Source organism: Lampetra planeri, chromosome 40 (assembly GCF_965212315.1).
Source record: "Lampetra planeri chromosome 40, kcLamPlan1.2.h2, whole genome shotgun sequence".
NCBI lineage: Eukaryota > Metazoa > Chordata > Hyperoartia > Petromyzontiformes > Petromyzontidae > Lampetra > Lampetra planeri.
This window is the reverse complement of record NC_136146.1, coordinates 3934712-3952629: the sequence shown is the minus strand read 5'-3', so window position 1 is coordinate 3952629 and position 17918 is coordinate 3934712. Positions and strand designations below refer to the sequence as shown.

The 17918-nt window shown below is 47.0% G+C and overlaps 1 protein-coding gene across 1 annotated transcript in view; it reads left to right on the top strand.

Annotated features, from left to right (window-relative positions):
- Positions 1 to 17918, top strand: part of LOC144731739 (plasma membrane calcium-transporting ATPase 2-like) — a 174488-nt gene that overhangs the window by 42560 nt on the left and 114010 nt on the right. The gene's annotated exons all lie outside the window — the stretch shown is intronic.

Here is a 17918-nt window from a genome sequence, read left to right as displayed (position 1 = left end):
AACAATAAAACATAATAAAATAAAATAATTCTCACGACGTTTCGGCTACAACGCAAGCAGCCGTCCTCAGGTAAAGAACAGGTCTGTCGGAAAGACAGCGTCTTATTCACCTGAGGACGGCTGCTTGCGTCGTGGCCGAAACGTCGTGAGGATTTTATATGTTTTATTTTCATCATTTCCCTTCTACGTGACTTTACCGAAAGAACCAAGACGATGAATCCTTGCAGTCACGAAAGCTTTAAATCGAAAAATGGGTGGGCATCGTTTGCCTCCAACCCTATCTAGCAAAATCTATGAAATTTCTCCCGTCACAATTATTGTTTTTCTCCATCTTGTTTGTCCAATTTGTTTTTGTATCGCTTCGTCAGCCTAAATGTAACATCGGCAATATATTTGTGGTACATCGGCAATATTGAATTATAGTATTAACCATGCAATTGTCTGCATCTCATCGTTAGCCTAAAAATCCATGACAACATTCATCCCATTGTGCGTGTGACGAACAATGCACATTCTACATGATAGGTTGATGGAAACTTTGCAACCTCCACGGGGATTTCGCAAGCTGTCATACTACACGTATATATATCAATTTAAAATAGTTTTGCTGGCTGGCTGACACGCGGCAGTGACGTCACTGCGCAGATCTGCGTGATGACGTCACCCCTGCATCCCAGGCAGCGTTGGGCCGGGTTCGTACGTCGCGGTGACGTCACGCCCCCCTGCCGTGGCCCCCACCCTCTACGCCGATTGTGCGTGGGCAGTGTAATGACATTTGGAGTTGTGCTGTATAGAAACAGTGAGCAAAGTCGCTTCGACTAAAAAACAACAATAGCACAACAACCATCGATCATTAAATCACATTGTGACGGCTCATTGCATCGCGCAGGAACTGAATTACTTTAACGTCCCCAGAGGCACGGTACATTTTGTGGGATTCGTTCACCCACACTCGGGAATTGAACTTACGACTTTCGATTTGCGGGGTTGACCCTCCGACCTTCGTGCCAAGCGGCCACGCGTAACGGGACACGAGCCTGCGCTCTGAATTTGGATGAGTAAAATAAATAACTATGAGGGAGAACTGTAAACCCATCAACCGAACGTCGATGGGTTCACATTCATGCAATGGTTCGCACACTCTGGACTTACAATCGAGAGGTTGCGGTTCGATTCCATATCGCGGCGCGACAGCTAAAACAATGGGACACGTTTCTCAAATCGCCCTTCCACTGCCCACCCAATCGGGCGAATGTATACACCACCGGTGTGCTAAAACGTGGGTGCTCCCCACCTCTTCCAAGACATCTGGCCAGGGTGGAAGAGTAGGCCAAAATACCCTCTACGGGCCCTCTTTAGTGCATAGCAGTGCATTTCCCCCCTTTGCTGAGTGTTCTGCTCGCGAGCTGCGGATACACTTTGTGCTTGTTCACAGGGGCTCAAATTAGACCCGGGTGAACTCGCAAGGGCACAAGGATTAGATGTTGGAACTTAACCCTCAGTTTAACCCCTGCGCAGTGCGGGAAAGAAACGCCTCTGGGGGTTTCGGCCGGGCCCACATTTTCAATCGGGAGTCTCGCCGTGCCTCTCCTGCCCAGGGCCGGCCCGAGGCATAAGCGAACTAAGCGGCTGCTTGGGGCCCCCTGGCCACCAGGGGGCCCCCGAATCGTTTTTTTTTTTACAATTAAATAACTTAAACAAGTGATATAAATGAATTAATGAATGAATGAATAAATGATGGTGGGAGGGGGGCCCCCAAATCAAATTCTGCTTAGGGCCCCCAAGAGGCTCGGGCCGGCACTGCTCCTGCCCCAGATTCAACGTTCGCGCCTGCCGGGAGATTCGAGCGCGGGGCGTCTCACAAGCCGCTGCTTCGATGCCGCGCCTCCGATTGTCACGGTTGGCTGCGTACGGCGCGAAAGGCGTTCAACGTACATAGCAAAAAATTGCATTGAGGTCGAGGTCAGCGGCAAGGTCAAAGAGGTCACCACCCATTGCTGTTGAGGTTTCCCCATTTCGTCATCGCTTTCTTCCTTGCGCAAGATCCCACAACTGTTGTGTGATAAATCGTGACTTAAAGCTTTCATGACTGCAGGAATTTACATTTTTTTGTCTTTCGGTAGACCAAAAGAGTATGTTGTGTGATAGTCGGCATTTGACTTCCAAACTCGGCTCCAGCAGTCTCAGCATCACCACCATCATCGTCGTCGCCATCTGGCTTTGAGTCTTCCCCTCGTTTCGCAGTCGACGCCTCGCACAGGGTCGAATCATCTTCTCATTGGATGCCAAACCACGGGGTGTTCACTTCAATGCCTCTCCGCATAACCTCATTTCGTCGTTCATCCTGCTCACACATTCTCCCCAATCTGATGACGATGATAATCATTTGATAATGAGGAGGAGGCAAGATCAGTTTCTCCATAGAAAAAACACTCATCTTCTTGGTTCTTTCGGTAAAGTCACGTAGAATGGAAGTAATAAAATAAAAATAAAAAATAATAAAATAATTCTCACGACGTTTCGGCCACAACGCAAGCAGCCGTCCTCAGGTGAAGAACATGTCGTGAGAATTAATTTATTATTTTTTATTATTTTATTATTTCCATTCTACGTGACTTTACCGAAAGCACCAAGAAGATGAATCCCTGCAGTCACGAAAGCTTTAAATCAAGAAAAAACACTGTTGATTTTCCCCCCAAAGTGTTTCTCTTTTCAATGACCCTAATGTGCTGAGAATGATGACGTACTGCGTCAACACTCAATCAGCATTTTGAATTCATAACCTTCCAATCGCTTAGTCGATTGCCCTAACCACAGCGCCACAAGGCTGGATAATTCAAAATAAACAAAGCTATAACTGCTGCTGTGTTGGTTTTACGGTCATTTATTACCATGACTTTTGAGGGTCTTTGACAAGAGTACAGAAATATATATCTGCGTTTGTGCGTGTTTGTCTGTGCGTGAATCTGGCTGGTATCATCACTGAGAGGCCAGATGGCTGCTTTTACAAAGCACTTGCACTGTACAGCTTGAAGTCCTATTTTTAACAAAGACGGCAACGGGAGATGACGACTCTGATGATAACAATGATGACAGCTTCGTCTATTGGGGCTCGTTAGCATTCTCACAAGCAACGTCGCGGCCCCTTTCTTTCTGTGTGTGCCTCTCTCTTTCACACATACACACCCTGGCCGTCTCTCCCTCCTGTCTCTTTTTCTCTCTCTCTCTCTCTCCGAGTGCACACGCTGGCAGAAAGAGTGGCAGGACAGCCATTGTTTTATCATTGAGACATCAAGCTATCTCTTTGGAAATTGTTATAAAGGAAGGACGTTTCAGCTTCAAAGAGTTAAAGAGTCTCCACTTGTTCGCTGTCATCGTAAACACATGCCTGGAATCTTGAGCCCGGGGGAACATTTCTCGTGGTATTGTTGCAAATTCTCGGAAGTGTTCACGATCGGTGATTTATCGTTAAAATCCAAGGGTTCTCTGGTAACTCACTGCTGCACCAAACCCTCCCCATTCTATGTTGGTCATGGGCAGGGCTTCGCAGAAGCGAGCAGCCAACAAAGAGGACATTTGCCTCTGGACTTCACGTGATAGAAGAGCCCTTCCAGCGTGCCTGTTTTGTTTGTTGTTCATGAATAAAGGGGGCCTGGACGTTGGCTTTTTTTTTACCCTGGACATCTTAGGAACTTCTTGGAAACTTCTGGGCAGCCTTGGCAATGGGGTGGTGTGTGTGTGGGGGGGGGGGGGGGTGTTTGACCATACTTCACCACGCTGGTCGGTGTGCGTTGGTGAACGGTGAGTGGGGGGGGGGGGGCAGGAGAATTTGATACGCCACTCGTTTCAGTCGTGATACCAGTCATGGCCGGGAATCGAACTCTCAGAATCAGAATCTTTATTTATACTGGTCTCAGACTTACAGCAACAAACAATACGAAAACACGACAGGAGTGCAGAGTATAGGAAAGGTAAGGAAGTCACACGAACATTTTTATTTTACCAGGTAAAGCCCACTGAGCTATACGGCTCTTTTTCAGAAACAACCTGGCCACGAACGATAGCTCAACGAAGTGTCTTATCACGTGGGAACTTATAGCAGCCAAATAACTCTGGTAACTACGTTCACGGTGCAGTGCACTAACAACTACACCACCACTCTGCCAAGTTGCTTGGATATTAGAGTACATTGTATGTTTAAAGTTCTATTATTGTCATTATCGGTGCTATTTTGAAGCATCGCAGACTGAACTGTTGGACGCCGATGAAGAACGTGCCCACTCGATGGAGACCAAGCGGGCCAGAAAAGGACTCCACCCAGCCTCCATACCAATCAGCAATGCGGGCGCTTCCATTCGCAAATGCACTCTTAGCAGGAAATCCATAAACCCACTCGCGGAGAATGAACAGTGCAGCACTCTGCCTCGGCAGAAGCACGCGGGGTCTGTCTACCCAGGATATTCCTGTACACCAATTTCCCCCCGGTGGCCAAGATGCATCGCAGCAATGTCCTTTAGGGGATGAAGGCGGAATCGGAGCAAGGGTTCAGGGCGATTGATCTTGGCGTCGTTTTTTTCCCCCTTCATTCATGAAATCGAAGTGTCTCCCCGCTCAAATGATTCTATGACGGTGCTCATTTTTGTTTTCTGTTTGAGGTTCCTTGAGCTCGTGGTGGAAATTCCACATTGCTATGGTAGGGGCCAATTCCACCCCCCCCCCCTCCGTGGAATATCAGCGACTGAAATCGCGTGCAAAGTTATTTGTTCGGCGTTTGCTCCGTTTACGGGGATTGAATGCTGATATTTGGCTTCGCGAGCACAACTGTGTGAAAGTGCATTTGTAGTCGTGGCTAAGTTGGTTAATGCCATCGGCTGCGATGACGCTGAGACCTTAGCTTGATTCTTGGCTACGGCTCAACTCACCGCTTACACTTCAGTCGGTCTCTCCCTGAGCGCCCCTTTCGGGAACCCGTAAACTTGTCGTGAGCCTCTCTTATGTCGACTCAGCCTTAAATGAGTACCGATTGCAATGTGAGTACTTGGGAGATAAAGTCATCTGGGCCTAGCGATGTCGGCACCTCCTGCTAGTGAGCTGTGCCAACCTTCGGCATGTGCTAGCCGACAGCACGAAGGGGGATCTTTGTGTGTGTGTCTGTGTGTGTCTCTGTGTGTGTCTGTGTGTGTGTCTGTGTGTGTCTCTGTGTGTGTCTGTGTGTGTGTCTGTGTGTGTGTCTCTGTGTGTGTCTCTGTGTGTGTCTGTGTGCGGAGCGGTAGTGTAGCGTTTAGCGCACTGCGCTATGAACTTGGCGACCCGGGTTCGATTCCCGCTCACGGCCAACACCAGTGACGCTTATCTGAACCGGTTCTGGTCCTCCCCTAGGTCGACTCAGCCTCAAATGGTGGTGTGTAAACATAACCACTGGGGAGACAAAGGCGTCGGGCGTGGTGCTGGCCACCCACCCCCTCGTGTGCCGTTCCGGCCTTCATAGGTGCTCGCTAACATAACAGCACTTGCACCAACCTCAGGCTATACGGAGGATTTTTGTCTTGGTGTATGTAAGCACGCGCGTGTGTGTGTGTTGGTATCGTGTGCGTGCATGTTTCAGTCTTGAGTGTGTGCAGCTAAATCAAGTGAGCGAAACGCGTGATTTCCCTTTCATGGATGTAGGTGAGAAAACCCACGGGCCAACATTTTACATCTCGCTGTTGTGCATCTACAGATGCTGCTGTTTTAACGTGTAACAAAAGCCAATAAACTGTTGCAGTGGTATACATATCATTGTGTAATTTGAGAGAGATAGAGCCTTGTTTATATATAAAAAAGAACAAATCGGAAAACTGAGAATATAAACAAAGTTTGTGTTTAACGCACACATTGCAGTGCGTTATGATGTTCTCGCATTACTTGACGCAAGCGCAGGGGTGTGTCAATGTGCGCGCGCTTCATGCTGTGCCGTGGTGTCGTGGTGAGCGCTACGCTGCGCTGCGAACCCGCTCACCCGATCTTCGTTTTTCACTCACGGCTAACATTTGAACCGGTCCTGGGGGCTCTTAAGGCTATACGGGGTGCCTTTGTCTTGGGTGGTTGTGCTCATAGCGTCGGTGGAAGTGGTTCTGTTAGTGGTCGTGGGGAGCGGTGTTGTAGCGGTTAGCGCTACGCTGCGCTGCGAACCCGTGTATCTGAGTTCGATTCCCGCTCACGACCACCAACACCGGTGACGATTATCTGAACCGGTCCTGGGCCTCCCCTAGGTCGACTCGGCCTCAAATGAGTACCTGGTGCGGTGCGCAAACATCGCCACTCGGGAGATAAAGGCGGTCGGGCGTGGAGCTGGCCACCCACCCCCTCGTGTGCAGTGCCGACCTTCGTAGGTGCTACTCGCTGACGGCACTTGCCCCAACAGTCTGTTGAGGCTATACCGGGGGATCTTTGTCTTTGATGGTGATCGTGACAGTGCAAGACTTGGTGGTGATTGTGCTGGTGTGTTAGTGGCTGATGGTGGAACTGGTGGTGGTGGTGGTGTGTTACTGGACATCTGTGAAAGATAGCTTGATAGCTCATCGGATTCCTCCCGTATAAATACCGATTGTGATCGCGGGTTTTTGTTTCCCGGAATGTACCACGCGGTCAAAGCCACCTCGGACATTATCGCAATTCCATCACGCACAGGACAGTGGGTGTGAAACGCCGCCCACGGCAACGTGGCACGCCAACCATGGTTGGACCCACGGACACGGGCTCTCACACCCACCCATGCACACGTGCCCACGAGTCGCGCGCACGTGTGCTTTAAAATTACGCACGCATGGATTTCGGCGCGGCGTGCGTGGGACCTCACCGAGAATTATGACCCGTGTGGCGCGTGGTGGTGGTGGTGGTGGTGGCTGGCTTAATTTATTTTTGAGTGTGTAGAATCCACAATCGACGTGTCTTGGGTGAGATCGCGTAAAATACAAATGTGGCGTTAGACCCGCCAATTATTAAGGGTTGTCAGGTAGACAAAACGTGCGAATGAGTGACAATTTCAGCACTCCGGTGTGTCTGAGAGTAAACCCACGACATTTGCGATTCGAGTGCGACGGTTCGCTGGTGAGTATAATAACCAGCTTCATCAGGTGATTAGCCAGCATTGCAAAGAAGTCTTCCTGTTTCCGTCTCAAATAGTTTACCTGACACTAAACCTGAATAATTGGCTGTGCCGGGTGGTGGCGGGGTTAACGACACATTTATATTCACGCGATGTAACCCAACAACAACAACTGCAACGACAAAAACACCTTTGTTGTGGATAATATTGGTCGCGACAGCCTACGTGTTAAACGGCACGTAGAACGTTCATGTCATGAGCGTCAACGCCACCGTCATCACTGAGCGGCGAGAGAAGCTTATTCGCGAGCAGCAGCTGTGGGTGCAGTAGGTGACCCCATCATCATGAGCCGTACATGTCATCATAGTCGTCGTCGTTGTCATCATCAACATCATAAGCAGCGGTAGCAGCAACAGGATAGTTCTTCAAAATCGATGATTTTGGGTTAGATCACGTAAATGTGAATGTGTCGTTAAAACCCGCCACCACCCGGCACAGCCAATGAGTAAGGTTTGACACGTAAACAAAACGTGCCAATTCGTTACTAGTACAGCACACCGGTGTGGTGGAGAGTAAATCCACAACATTTATAATTCGAGGATAGCGTTTCGCCAGTAATTACAACTGGCACCATCACGCGACAGCCAGAGTTACCGATACATCCTCCTGTTTAGTTCTGGCTTTCGCCTGATGATGCCCGTTGTAATTACAGTACTGGCGAAACGTCGTTCTCGAATTGTAAATGTTGTGGGTTTACTCTCCAACACACCGGTGTGCCGTACTAGTAACACACCTTACTCATTGGCTGTGTAGGTTGGTGGCGGGTTTAACGACACATTTATGTTCATGCGATCTAACCCAAAAACTCATATTATGGATCATATTGGTCTCGAAAGCACAAGTGGTGGTGGGTTATGGTGGGCACGGTTGAAGATTCTACTTATGATTAATAAGCTAATCACGATGATGCTACTACTGCTGCCTGCCGACGATGATAATACATTCCGATAATGAGACTGCTATTGCTCCTGTTATTGCTGCTGATGATGATGATGGAGGTAACACCTCGACTGCTGCCGATGCTTTCGCATCTGATGACACTTCTCCCACCTTCCATGCTAACGCAACTGCTAATTATAGTTACCACGGGGAACAACAACAACAACAGCAGCAGCAACAGCAGCAGCAGCAGCTACAGTAGCGGCAATGCATTCAATGCACCCAAAGTCGACCAACACCGGCCGATGAAAAAAAAATCAAACATTTGCAAGGGTCAGTTGCAGGATGCTGCCTCTCCTGCCTCGCCTTCGGTCGACTTCGCTTGCCCCGTGCAAAATTCACCCCCTCTCCCATCCCCTCCCCCCCCTCCCCTCTCCTCCCCTCCCGATCCCGCGCGGTCTCAAGCCAGGCAAGCCATCTGCTGAATAATTAAGAGGGGTGGGGCTCTTCAGATGGAAACTGCGGGGCGGCCTTTGAAAGTTTAATGAGCGAGAGAGCTCCCATTACGTGGCCGATACATCCGCGCGCACTCTCTGCGAATTCGGAGGGAGGGGGGCGGCGAAGGGGGGGGGGGACACCTCCTATAAACATATGTTTCGCCCCGACGCAGTAGAAATTAATGAGCGCGCGCACACACTCGCGCGCGCACACTCACGCGCGCGTGTGCGCTCGCTCGCGTGCACGACTCCCTTTAACGAATCAATCAAATTAGGAGGAGGTGACAGATTAAAGCGCCCACGCAAACACAGCGCAAGTGAGCGCCTGCATAGGTACACATGCATATATTAAACATACACACATATGCAACACGAGGAAGTAGTGGTGGTGCAATGGTTAGGTGGCTGTGCAATCAGCGAAACAGTGAAAACATCCGACAATGTATTTTCGGGGGCTGAAATTCAAAACAACGTGGTTTTTTTTATGTTTGCGTTTTTAAGAAAACGACTCAGGGTGGACTCATGTTGCTGTGTTAAACACACACCACTATGAACCCGGCGGCCTAAGTAAAATTCCCGCTCGTGGCTGATACTAGATCAGCGATGGCGTTCAATCCCGACCCTGACGCCTGCTGCTGTGTATTTAGAGTTTGTGTGTCTCTCTCTCTCCCCGTGGTCGTGTGGATTTTTCTCCGGGTCTTCTGGGTTTCCCCTCCACAATTATAATCAACGGGCGTTTCAGAGTATTTGGCTGCTGTACATTTCCACAGGACGATAAGCCTTACCTGGTAAAATATATATTATAGTTTTATTGTTGTGCTTACCCATTCAAGCACTAATCAGGCTGATGGGATCCGGTGATGATTTCATCTTACACCACGCAGTATTCCCTCGCTCTTAAAGAAAATGAGAGATAACTCGGCAGTGCCAGAAACCACGGGCGGGAGGGAGAGGCTGCCACACAGTGAGCCAGCACTATATTCTTCCCCAAGCTCTGCTGTTCTCTGTATATGAAGGTGTTATCGGCCAATTCTTGAGTGCTTTGAATGCGGGAGGAAACCTGAGCACCCAGGGGCAGTCAATTCCTGTGAAGTCAACCAATATTTCCTGGAGAAATAAATGCAACTTCTGTTTAACACGTAGCAGGCTTTGGCGACAAACTTTATTCATAATAAAGGTTTTTGGGTTAGATCGCATAAAGTATAATGTGTCATACTCTTAGTTCTTTCGGTAAAGTCACGTAGGTAAAAAATGAAATAAAATTTAATTAAAATAAAATAAAAATCACGACGTTTCGGAGGCAACGCAAGTCTCCGTCATCAGGTGGGACCGTCACAGCCAGATTTGCAGCAAATCTGGCTTTGTGACGTCATATTTTAGGGGGGGTCTGACTTTTTGTGACGCCGTGTGACGAGTCGGGGGGGGGGGGGGGTAAAAATCGTCCAAAATCGCGTGACGTCATTTATGGACGGCCCCTAACCCTCCACCACCCGACACAGTCAGTAAGGTTGATCGCGTTAAGAAAACATGCCCATCAGTTACTCAAATTGTAAATGTTGTGGATTTACTCTCCGACACACCGGTTGGCTGAAGTAGTCACTAATTGGCGCGTTCTTTACGTGACAAACCTTAGTGGCTGTGTCGGGTGGTGGCTGCTTACGACACATTTATACTTAACGTGATCTCACCCAAAAACCTTTATTATGAACAACAAGTTCTGTTTCAGGTTCCCTCTCCTCCTTCTCCTTCCACCACCACGCCTCGAAAGGGAAATCACAACTCGAAATGAGCAACGTCGTCAACTCATACATTAATTGGTGGATAAAATCTATCCAGCATTTGTTTACGAGCAAGTGATTGCCTATTGAGCGCCGGTCAATTCGTGAAATCAATCTCTTTATTCAAACCCGCTGAAAGCCTGGGGTTTTGCAGAGTACGTATACAAAAACATAATTCCCGTAAAATCTATTTTCAGCCCTCTTTTCAATTCCCATGGGTTGTTTGACCATACTTCACCGCACTGGGCAGTGTGGATCGGTGAAGTTGGGAGGGGGGGGACCCAGGGACTATTGAGTCATCACTCGCCGTTGATGCTGAGGCTGGGTATCAAACTCTGCTTTTCTAGATTGAAGAAGTTAATGTAAAGCAAGGTAAATCGTGTGTGTGTGTGTGTGCATAACGCTTTGTCAGTGTCCTGCGTGAATATTGTTCACGAGCAGCCTACAGAGTGGAATTTTCCCAACGTTCTGTCATGTCGAGCGTCGCAACACGAGATACAAATTACCTGGCCCATTGCTCATGGGATGATACATTTATGTCAACAAACATTCTTTCATGCAATTTTTTTTTATGCAGTACGCATTCCAAATCATCCCGTTACAAACTTTCGTAGCTTCACAATTGAGTTACAATTTAATGTTTTTATCCCACTATTGTGGAGAGGGGCCCTAAATTGAATATTGTTTTTGGCTTAGCAAAAAAGTGATATCCTACGTTGGGGTTCAACATCTTTTCATACGTCTACAAACAATGTTTGTCAAGCCTGGGAACAACGTTTAAATATTTCGATTTAAAGCTTTCGTGACTGCAGGGATTCATATTCTTGTATCTTTCGGTAAAGTCACGAAGAAAGGAAATGTTATTATAATTATTTTATTATTATTCTATTATTTCCCTTCTATGTGACTTCACCGAAGGATCCAAGAAAACGTCAAAATAGTGCACATGTTGAAGGGGCCACACAAACGATTAGCACGGGTCGGCTTCATACGGTGCGAAAGAACTTCAACATCCCGTACATGGATGTCTCTATATGAAAGGTTTAATTGCAAAGGCTCTCTCTCTCTGCTCAAACAAGCATTGGGCAGCCACCAATTCCGTTTACAACCCTGATCCAATCGTACAAAGTCCACATTCCCATGACAGAGGCGAGTTCTTCCTTGCGACCACCGCTGCTAACATCACACGAAGTGCTTCTGATATTATCCATCTCACGGCGATGCTGATGGGATGAGTTGACCCCCCAACTTCGATGCGGAGTCGTAACCCGCCGATTTTGATTTGAGTGCCATCACCACAGTGGCCTCTGGCCAGATAAATAACGCGAAATAATGGATTGTTATTATGGATAGAGAATATGCCCGAGAGGACATCCGCCGGAGAGCTTGGGGAGATTAAATCAACTGTTGTGTGAGCAGCTGGACGGATTGTAGAATCATACGACGGTGAGAGAGAGTGAGTGAGGTGAAGAGGGCTTGGGGGAGGCCTTCATCAGACCAGCGATAGATCCCAGCTGATGATCATTATGGATTTTAACACTTCCCACTTGTCCAATGAATGTCTTTGCTTCACATTGCTTCGATAGCGTCTCCCTTCCTGCCGAGTAGCGGTCCCGTAGACCTCAGTTGGTCACACCACACTAATATTACAAAGAGACAATTCTCCCTTAAAATCTCAAAAGCACAAGCACTCCGCTAAATCTGCGTAGCTTTTTAGAGATCCGTGTGCATTTTTAAGCTTTCATAAATCCAAGCGGCATTGACTCGAACGGCGTCACGTGATCAGGAACGGGGTAAAAACACGATTCATAATATATGTTCTTGACATGATGAATGTTTGTACATGTGACATTGTATTAGTTTTGGCTGTGTCAGGTGGTTGACGGTCCTATTGACACGAATTTGATCTGTAAATTACTCGGCCTAACCCAAAACTAGATTATGAATCATAATATTGGCTATGAAAAGCTACGTGCTAAATTAAAAATGTCGTTTTCGTTGTTTTTTTTTTTTGCTGCTTTTGCAGCCCTGGTCACAGCAGCCGCGAGTAAAGTCCTTGCATTTCACCAGCCAGCGTGAGCATATTAGAGATAGCGTAGGTTTATGTGGTTCACTGAGTGAGGAATGACACAAAGAGAGAGAGAGAGAGGAATAGCAAATGAGAACGGGTCATAGAAACTGATTGATTGGCATGGTGGAAGGAAAGCCAGGAGAGGAGAGAGTGAAAATGAAAAAAATTAATCCCTGCGTCAAGATGGGTCTGAAGAGTGTAAGCCATTACGTTTAACCTACCCTTCACCCCACGAGCCACCCACCCTTTCCCATCAGCGTCACACCACCCGAACATATTCCCTCCCGTAACCTTTAACCAATTAAACGCGTTTCTCCGTGGGGTGCGGTTTTGTGAGTGCAATTTTGCCCATCGCATTCGTCCAGAATTGGGATGGGACGGATCGTCACTCTTAATAATTCGTCTGCATTTTCTTGATCTTAAGCATATAAACCAATAAAAATAAAACATATTAAAATAATTCTCACGACGTTTCGGCCAGCGTCTCCCCGACAGACCTGGTCTTCACCTGATGACGGCTGCTTGCGTTGTGGCCGAAACGTCGTGAGAATTATTTTATTATGTTTTATTTTTATTATTTTATTATTTCCATTCTACGTGACTTTACCGAAAGAACCAAGAAGATGAATCCCTGCAGTCACCAAAGCTTTAAATCGAAACATATAAACCAAGTCAAGTTGTAACGCGCCGTCGCCGCACTGCGTCCGCTCGCTGTCGTAGAGGCAGAGAGAGAGAGAACAACTCGGAGGTGCGAGCAGGAACTGCAGACAAGCAGGGAGGCAGCCACGCGATGAGCCGGCACTAACAATGGCCCAAGCTCTGCGGTCCTCTACGTACGAAGATGTTAGCGGCCGATTAATGAGCGTTTTAAGCATGTTAGTTTAACACCTAGGCTTTTGTGACTAATATCATTTTCATGATTTGATGCTTTCGTGACTGCAAGGATTCATATTCTTAGGTTTTTTTCGGTAAAGTCACGTAGGTAAAAAATACAATTTATTAATAAAAAAATAAAATAAAAATCACGACGTTTCGGAGGCAACACAAGCGTCCGTCTGCAGGTGGATTTTACCTACGTGACTTTTCCGAAAAAAATCTAAGAATATAATTTTTATGAAGGCTTTTGCATTACATTGCGTGATTATAAATGTGTCGTAACCCTCCACCACCCGACACAGCCAGCAGGGTTTGTCACGTAAACACCGGTGGACTGAAGTAGTAACTAATTTTCTCGTTGATAACGTGACTAACCTTACTGGCTGTGTCAGGTGGTGGAGGGTTACGACACATTTATACTTACAGCGATCTAACCCAAAAACCTTTATGATGAATTACGCATGTTAATTGCACGTTTGGAATCAACATGCGTTTAGAGTATTTGGCTGCTATAAATTTCCTCAAGGTATGCCACCTCGAGTGAGCTATCATTTGTGGCCAACTGGCTTCTGAAAATTAGCTAAGTAGCTCATTGGGCCTTACCTGGTGAAAAAAAAGAGTTTAAGAATAGGGGAGGGTGGGTGGGGATTGGAGGGGGAGTGGGCACTGGACGTTTGTAAAAAAGTGCTCTACAGCTCACCGGATTCCTCCAGTATAAATCAATTAATATTCTGAATCCTTCCTCGCGAGTGAACACGAGGAGGGAGAGCACGGAACATTCCCTGTTGTGCTCCCTGTGGACTTTACCCAGCATGGGTGTTGGTGGCTTGAAGGGGGTGTAGATTACATAGGTGGGATGCTCACTTTTTTATCAAAACCAGGAGGCGTTTTCAACTGTTCACCTCCCCCAGATGATTCCATGAATGGCCACGGGATTTTGCAATGACGAGGTCGCCGGGTTCGATTTCTCAGCGCGGCAGCTTCAACAATGGGGCAAGTTTCTTCACCCCTGAGGCAGTATCGATCACCGCAGCATGCATGCTGAACTCATTTCCTACCGTGCGTAGCCAACCGTACTAATCGGAGGTGTGGCGGAGGTGGGTGGGGTACAACAAACTAAACAGTCAATCGGCAGTTCGCGTGTGGTGGGGTAAAGTGTAAGTTCATCTCAACTCTTCGAAGAGATCTGGCCAGCATGGAAGAGTAGGCCAAGTACCCTCCTCCTAATGAAGACCCTTCTGCCAGCATTGGCGCGATCAAGTCACTGCAGGGCCGCTCCTTTTTCCCTTGCACTCTGCCCACGAGCGGAGTTGAGCAGTGCTCCTCACTCTTTCGAACAGGGAGATACTTCCGCCCTGACATTTTGACTTAACGATTATTTTCTCGAAATCAATACACATTAGGTTGATTCAGCAATGGAAATAGCAGCCGCACGTGCCAAGGTTGTGGGCTTTGTTGTCGTGATCTTTTCACATTGGCTGCTGCTGTCATCACGTTGATCCATGCTGCTGACACCAGGCATTCTCTGCGTTTAATTGATTTTTTAATTAATGAACTAATTTGTGAAAACAAATGCGTATAATATAATAATTTAACCTCGATCAGGAATCGATAGATCTCGAGTTCAAAATCGTCATTGGGGTCAACTCGTACCATCATCTCTCCATGGTTGATAAATCGAGTACCGCATTGCAGAAGTTACCACTCGATGTCCTCGAGAGGAATTTTCCCCCTGCAAATAGAAACGAGGAATTCCCACCACTGACAGTGGTCAACCCTTTGGAGGGACTGGCTCATGCCATGGGAATGTGGAATTCCACCGCTCACGTACCACTGGCAATGGATTGGAAAACATTTGAGCGGAGTCACACTGACTTTTCACTGTCGTTCACGTCAATAAAAAGTCTTAAACTGGTACTTGGTAACCTCATTGGGAGTTGGCCAAGCATCGCAATATAGGACAACAGTTATTGTGCTGCTTTCTGGCTGGCCTTCCCAAGTTTAGAGTATTTGGCTGCGATGAATTCCCACGTGATAAGCCACTTCGTTGAAGTGCCATTTGTGGTCAGGTCGATTCTGAAAAAGAAGCTAATATCTCAGTGGGTTTTATCTGGTAAAATAAAATAATTTCGTTGTATTTGTATGTGCTTGTGATTTGCTGACCTTTCCTATACTTTGCACTCCGATCGTGTTTTTGTATCGTGTTGTTGTAACGTTCTGACCCGCCCCTACTGGACAGCTGTGGAAGAGCTTTATAGCTCATCAGATTCCTCCAGTATAAATACATATTCAGATGTTGTCTGTGTGTGGTTTCCCGCACCTCTGAATCGTTCTCTCTGTGGGAGTGAACTGAAACTATGCGTGTTATGAAGTAAAAATGATGAATGTGATTACACACCAAAAAATAGTTTCATTATAGCATTACCGTCGGTTTCAAATGTTCGCTTCTTGTTTGAATACCAGTGCATGGGGAGAGGGTACCCGGAATGTTCTGGCAAAACAGGGTAAGCAAGTTGAATTTTTTTTAATACGGAAACGAAATAATTGTAAATCACGTGCCTTCATATGTAAGGGATAGCAGTCGTATGTTATTCTTTAACCGAAATTGATTGCTAATCCAGAATTAATCTTCTCAATCATTGGAAGGATTTGATCAACCATTTCGGGTCTTAATTGATTGTGTTCACGCTTACGGTGACTTTCAGACCACATTCCATTCTCTTCCTCTCCCCCCTCCTCTTTTCCGAACATAGATGGACTCGTCCATCTGACCAACTGCCAAATCGCTGTCCGTGGTGCTGACGTTAAGAAAAAAACTGCCACTTTCTTTTTTCTAAATTTCTTGCTGTGGTTTTCACACCTGATGATGATTGCTTGTGTTGCAATCGGGACATCGTGAGAATTGTATTGTTTTATATTTTATTATTTTATTGTTTTATATTTTATTATTTTATTGTTTCCCTTCTACGTGACTTTAGCGAAAGAACCAATAATATGGTAGGTATTTAATTGAAGGACATTGTTGTCAAGCAACTTGCCGGAAATGAGCTATTGTAGATCTCATGAGGTGAACAAGATTAATCATAATAATTAAAATGGATAATGTGCATCCCATCATAGGATCACAATGCATGAAAATCAGGAAACAATAACAGAACCAGGGCAACCGACCAAACTTAAGAAGGAGGGTAAATTTAAAGAGATGGGTTTTCAAAGCACACTTGAAGACAGGGTGCTTCAAAAAAATGTGAACACTTCTGAGAATTTGCAAAAATACCACAAAAAATGCGCCCCCGGGCTCTGGAGACCACCTGGAGAAGATTCCAGGCGTGTGTCGACAATGATGGTGAACAAGAGGAAACTCTTTGACTTTTTGAAGCTATTAACATACATTTGTTATCGTGTTGCAGTGTATTATCCGTTCTTTTTACATTAAAAACGATAGTCCCATATAAGTCTTCACATTTTTTTGAATAACCCTCTATATCTACCGACTCCGATTGGCTGATTCCGAGTGGCAAGGCGTTCCACAGTTTGGTTGCCACGATGAGGGCAACACGTTTCGCAGGGTGGTGGAGGGCAGGCCACCGGCACGGGCAGTGGAGTGGTAACCCAGGTTTTTTTTTTCCGGAGACCAAGGGCAAGATGACCTCTCGCTCGACGGCGGAGGCGGCGATGTTAATAATGAGCACGTGATCGACTCGAGAGCAAGACCTTGTGGGGATTCGGATGTCAACTGCGGCTACAGTTGGGGCACGAGGCAGCAAGGAAGGACGCAGAAGGCCAAGAGCTGCGACACATTTTAGCCGCGATGACCTCTTGACCTTGGCCATAACCTGAATGGAACTTGCATTTGGAAAAACTCATTACACAAAGCCATTACTTTTAACCGCCCCCGATCGCCGCCGTTCTCTGACATTGTGCTGCTGCTGTGTGTGGGCGTGCGCGCGTAAAATAGCCAGCAGCCTGCAGTGTATGTGTGTGTGGGGGGGGGGGCAGTGATGGGGGGGGGGGGTGATGGTACACGGGAGCACGGGGCTGGCTACGTGCCAGCCCCCTGGAAGCGTGGCACGAGCGTGGGCGATTGGCGGAGATGATGGATGACGTGGGGGTTTGTATTATACAATTTAATAATAATTGCAACGCGCGTGTGTGTGTGTGTTTGAAATGTGAGGGGCGAGTGGTAGCATAGTGGCGAGTGCTGCGAACCTGCAACAGCTGAGTTCGAGTCCGAGTCCTGGCTAACGTCAGCGGTTATTGCCGGAACGGGTCACGGGCTCGTTCCGACAATAACGTTGACTCAGCTTTGAATGGGTACCTGGTGCGGTGTGTAGACATCGCCACTGGGGAGACAAAGGGTGGTCGGGTGTGCTAGCTACCACACGACCACCTCGTGTGCCGTGCTGGCCTCAATGGGTTCTCGCAAACATAACTTGTTCCAATAATCTGTTAAAGGGTATATGGGGGGTCTTTGTTTTTTTACATGCGTGTGTGTGTGGGGCATATGCATGTTTTATATATATATAAATAATAATTATTGTATTTTTTTTATGAAGGAAAGCCATAATCAGCCTCAAGACATTCACGTTGATGTTTGGCAAATGTCGTGCACGCATACATTTACAGTGATATCGCAAATAATAATAATGATTATACAATGTTGCACAGGC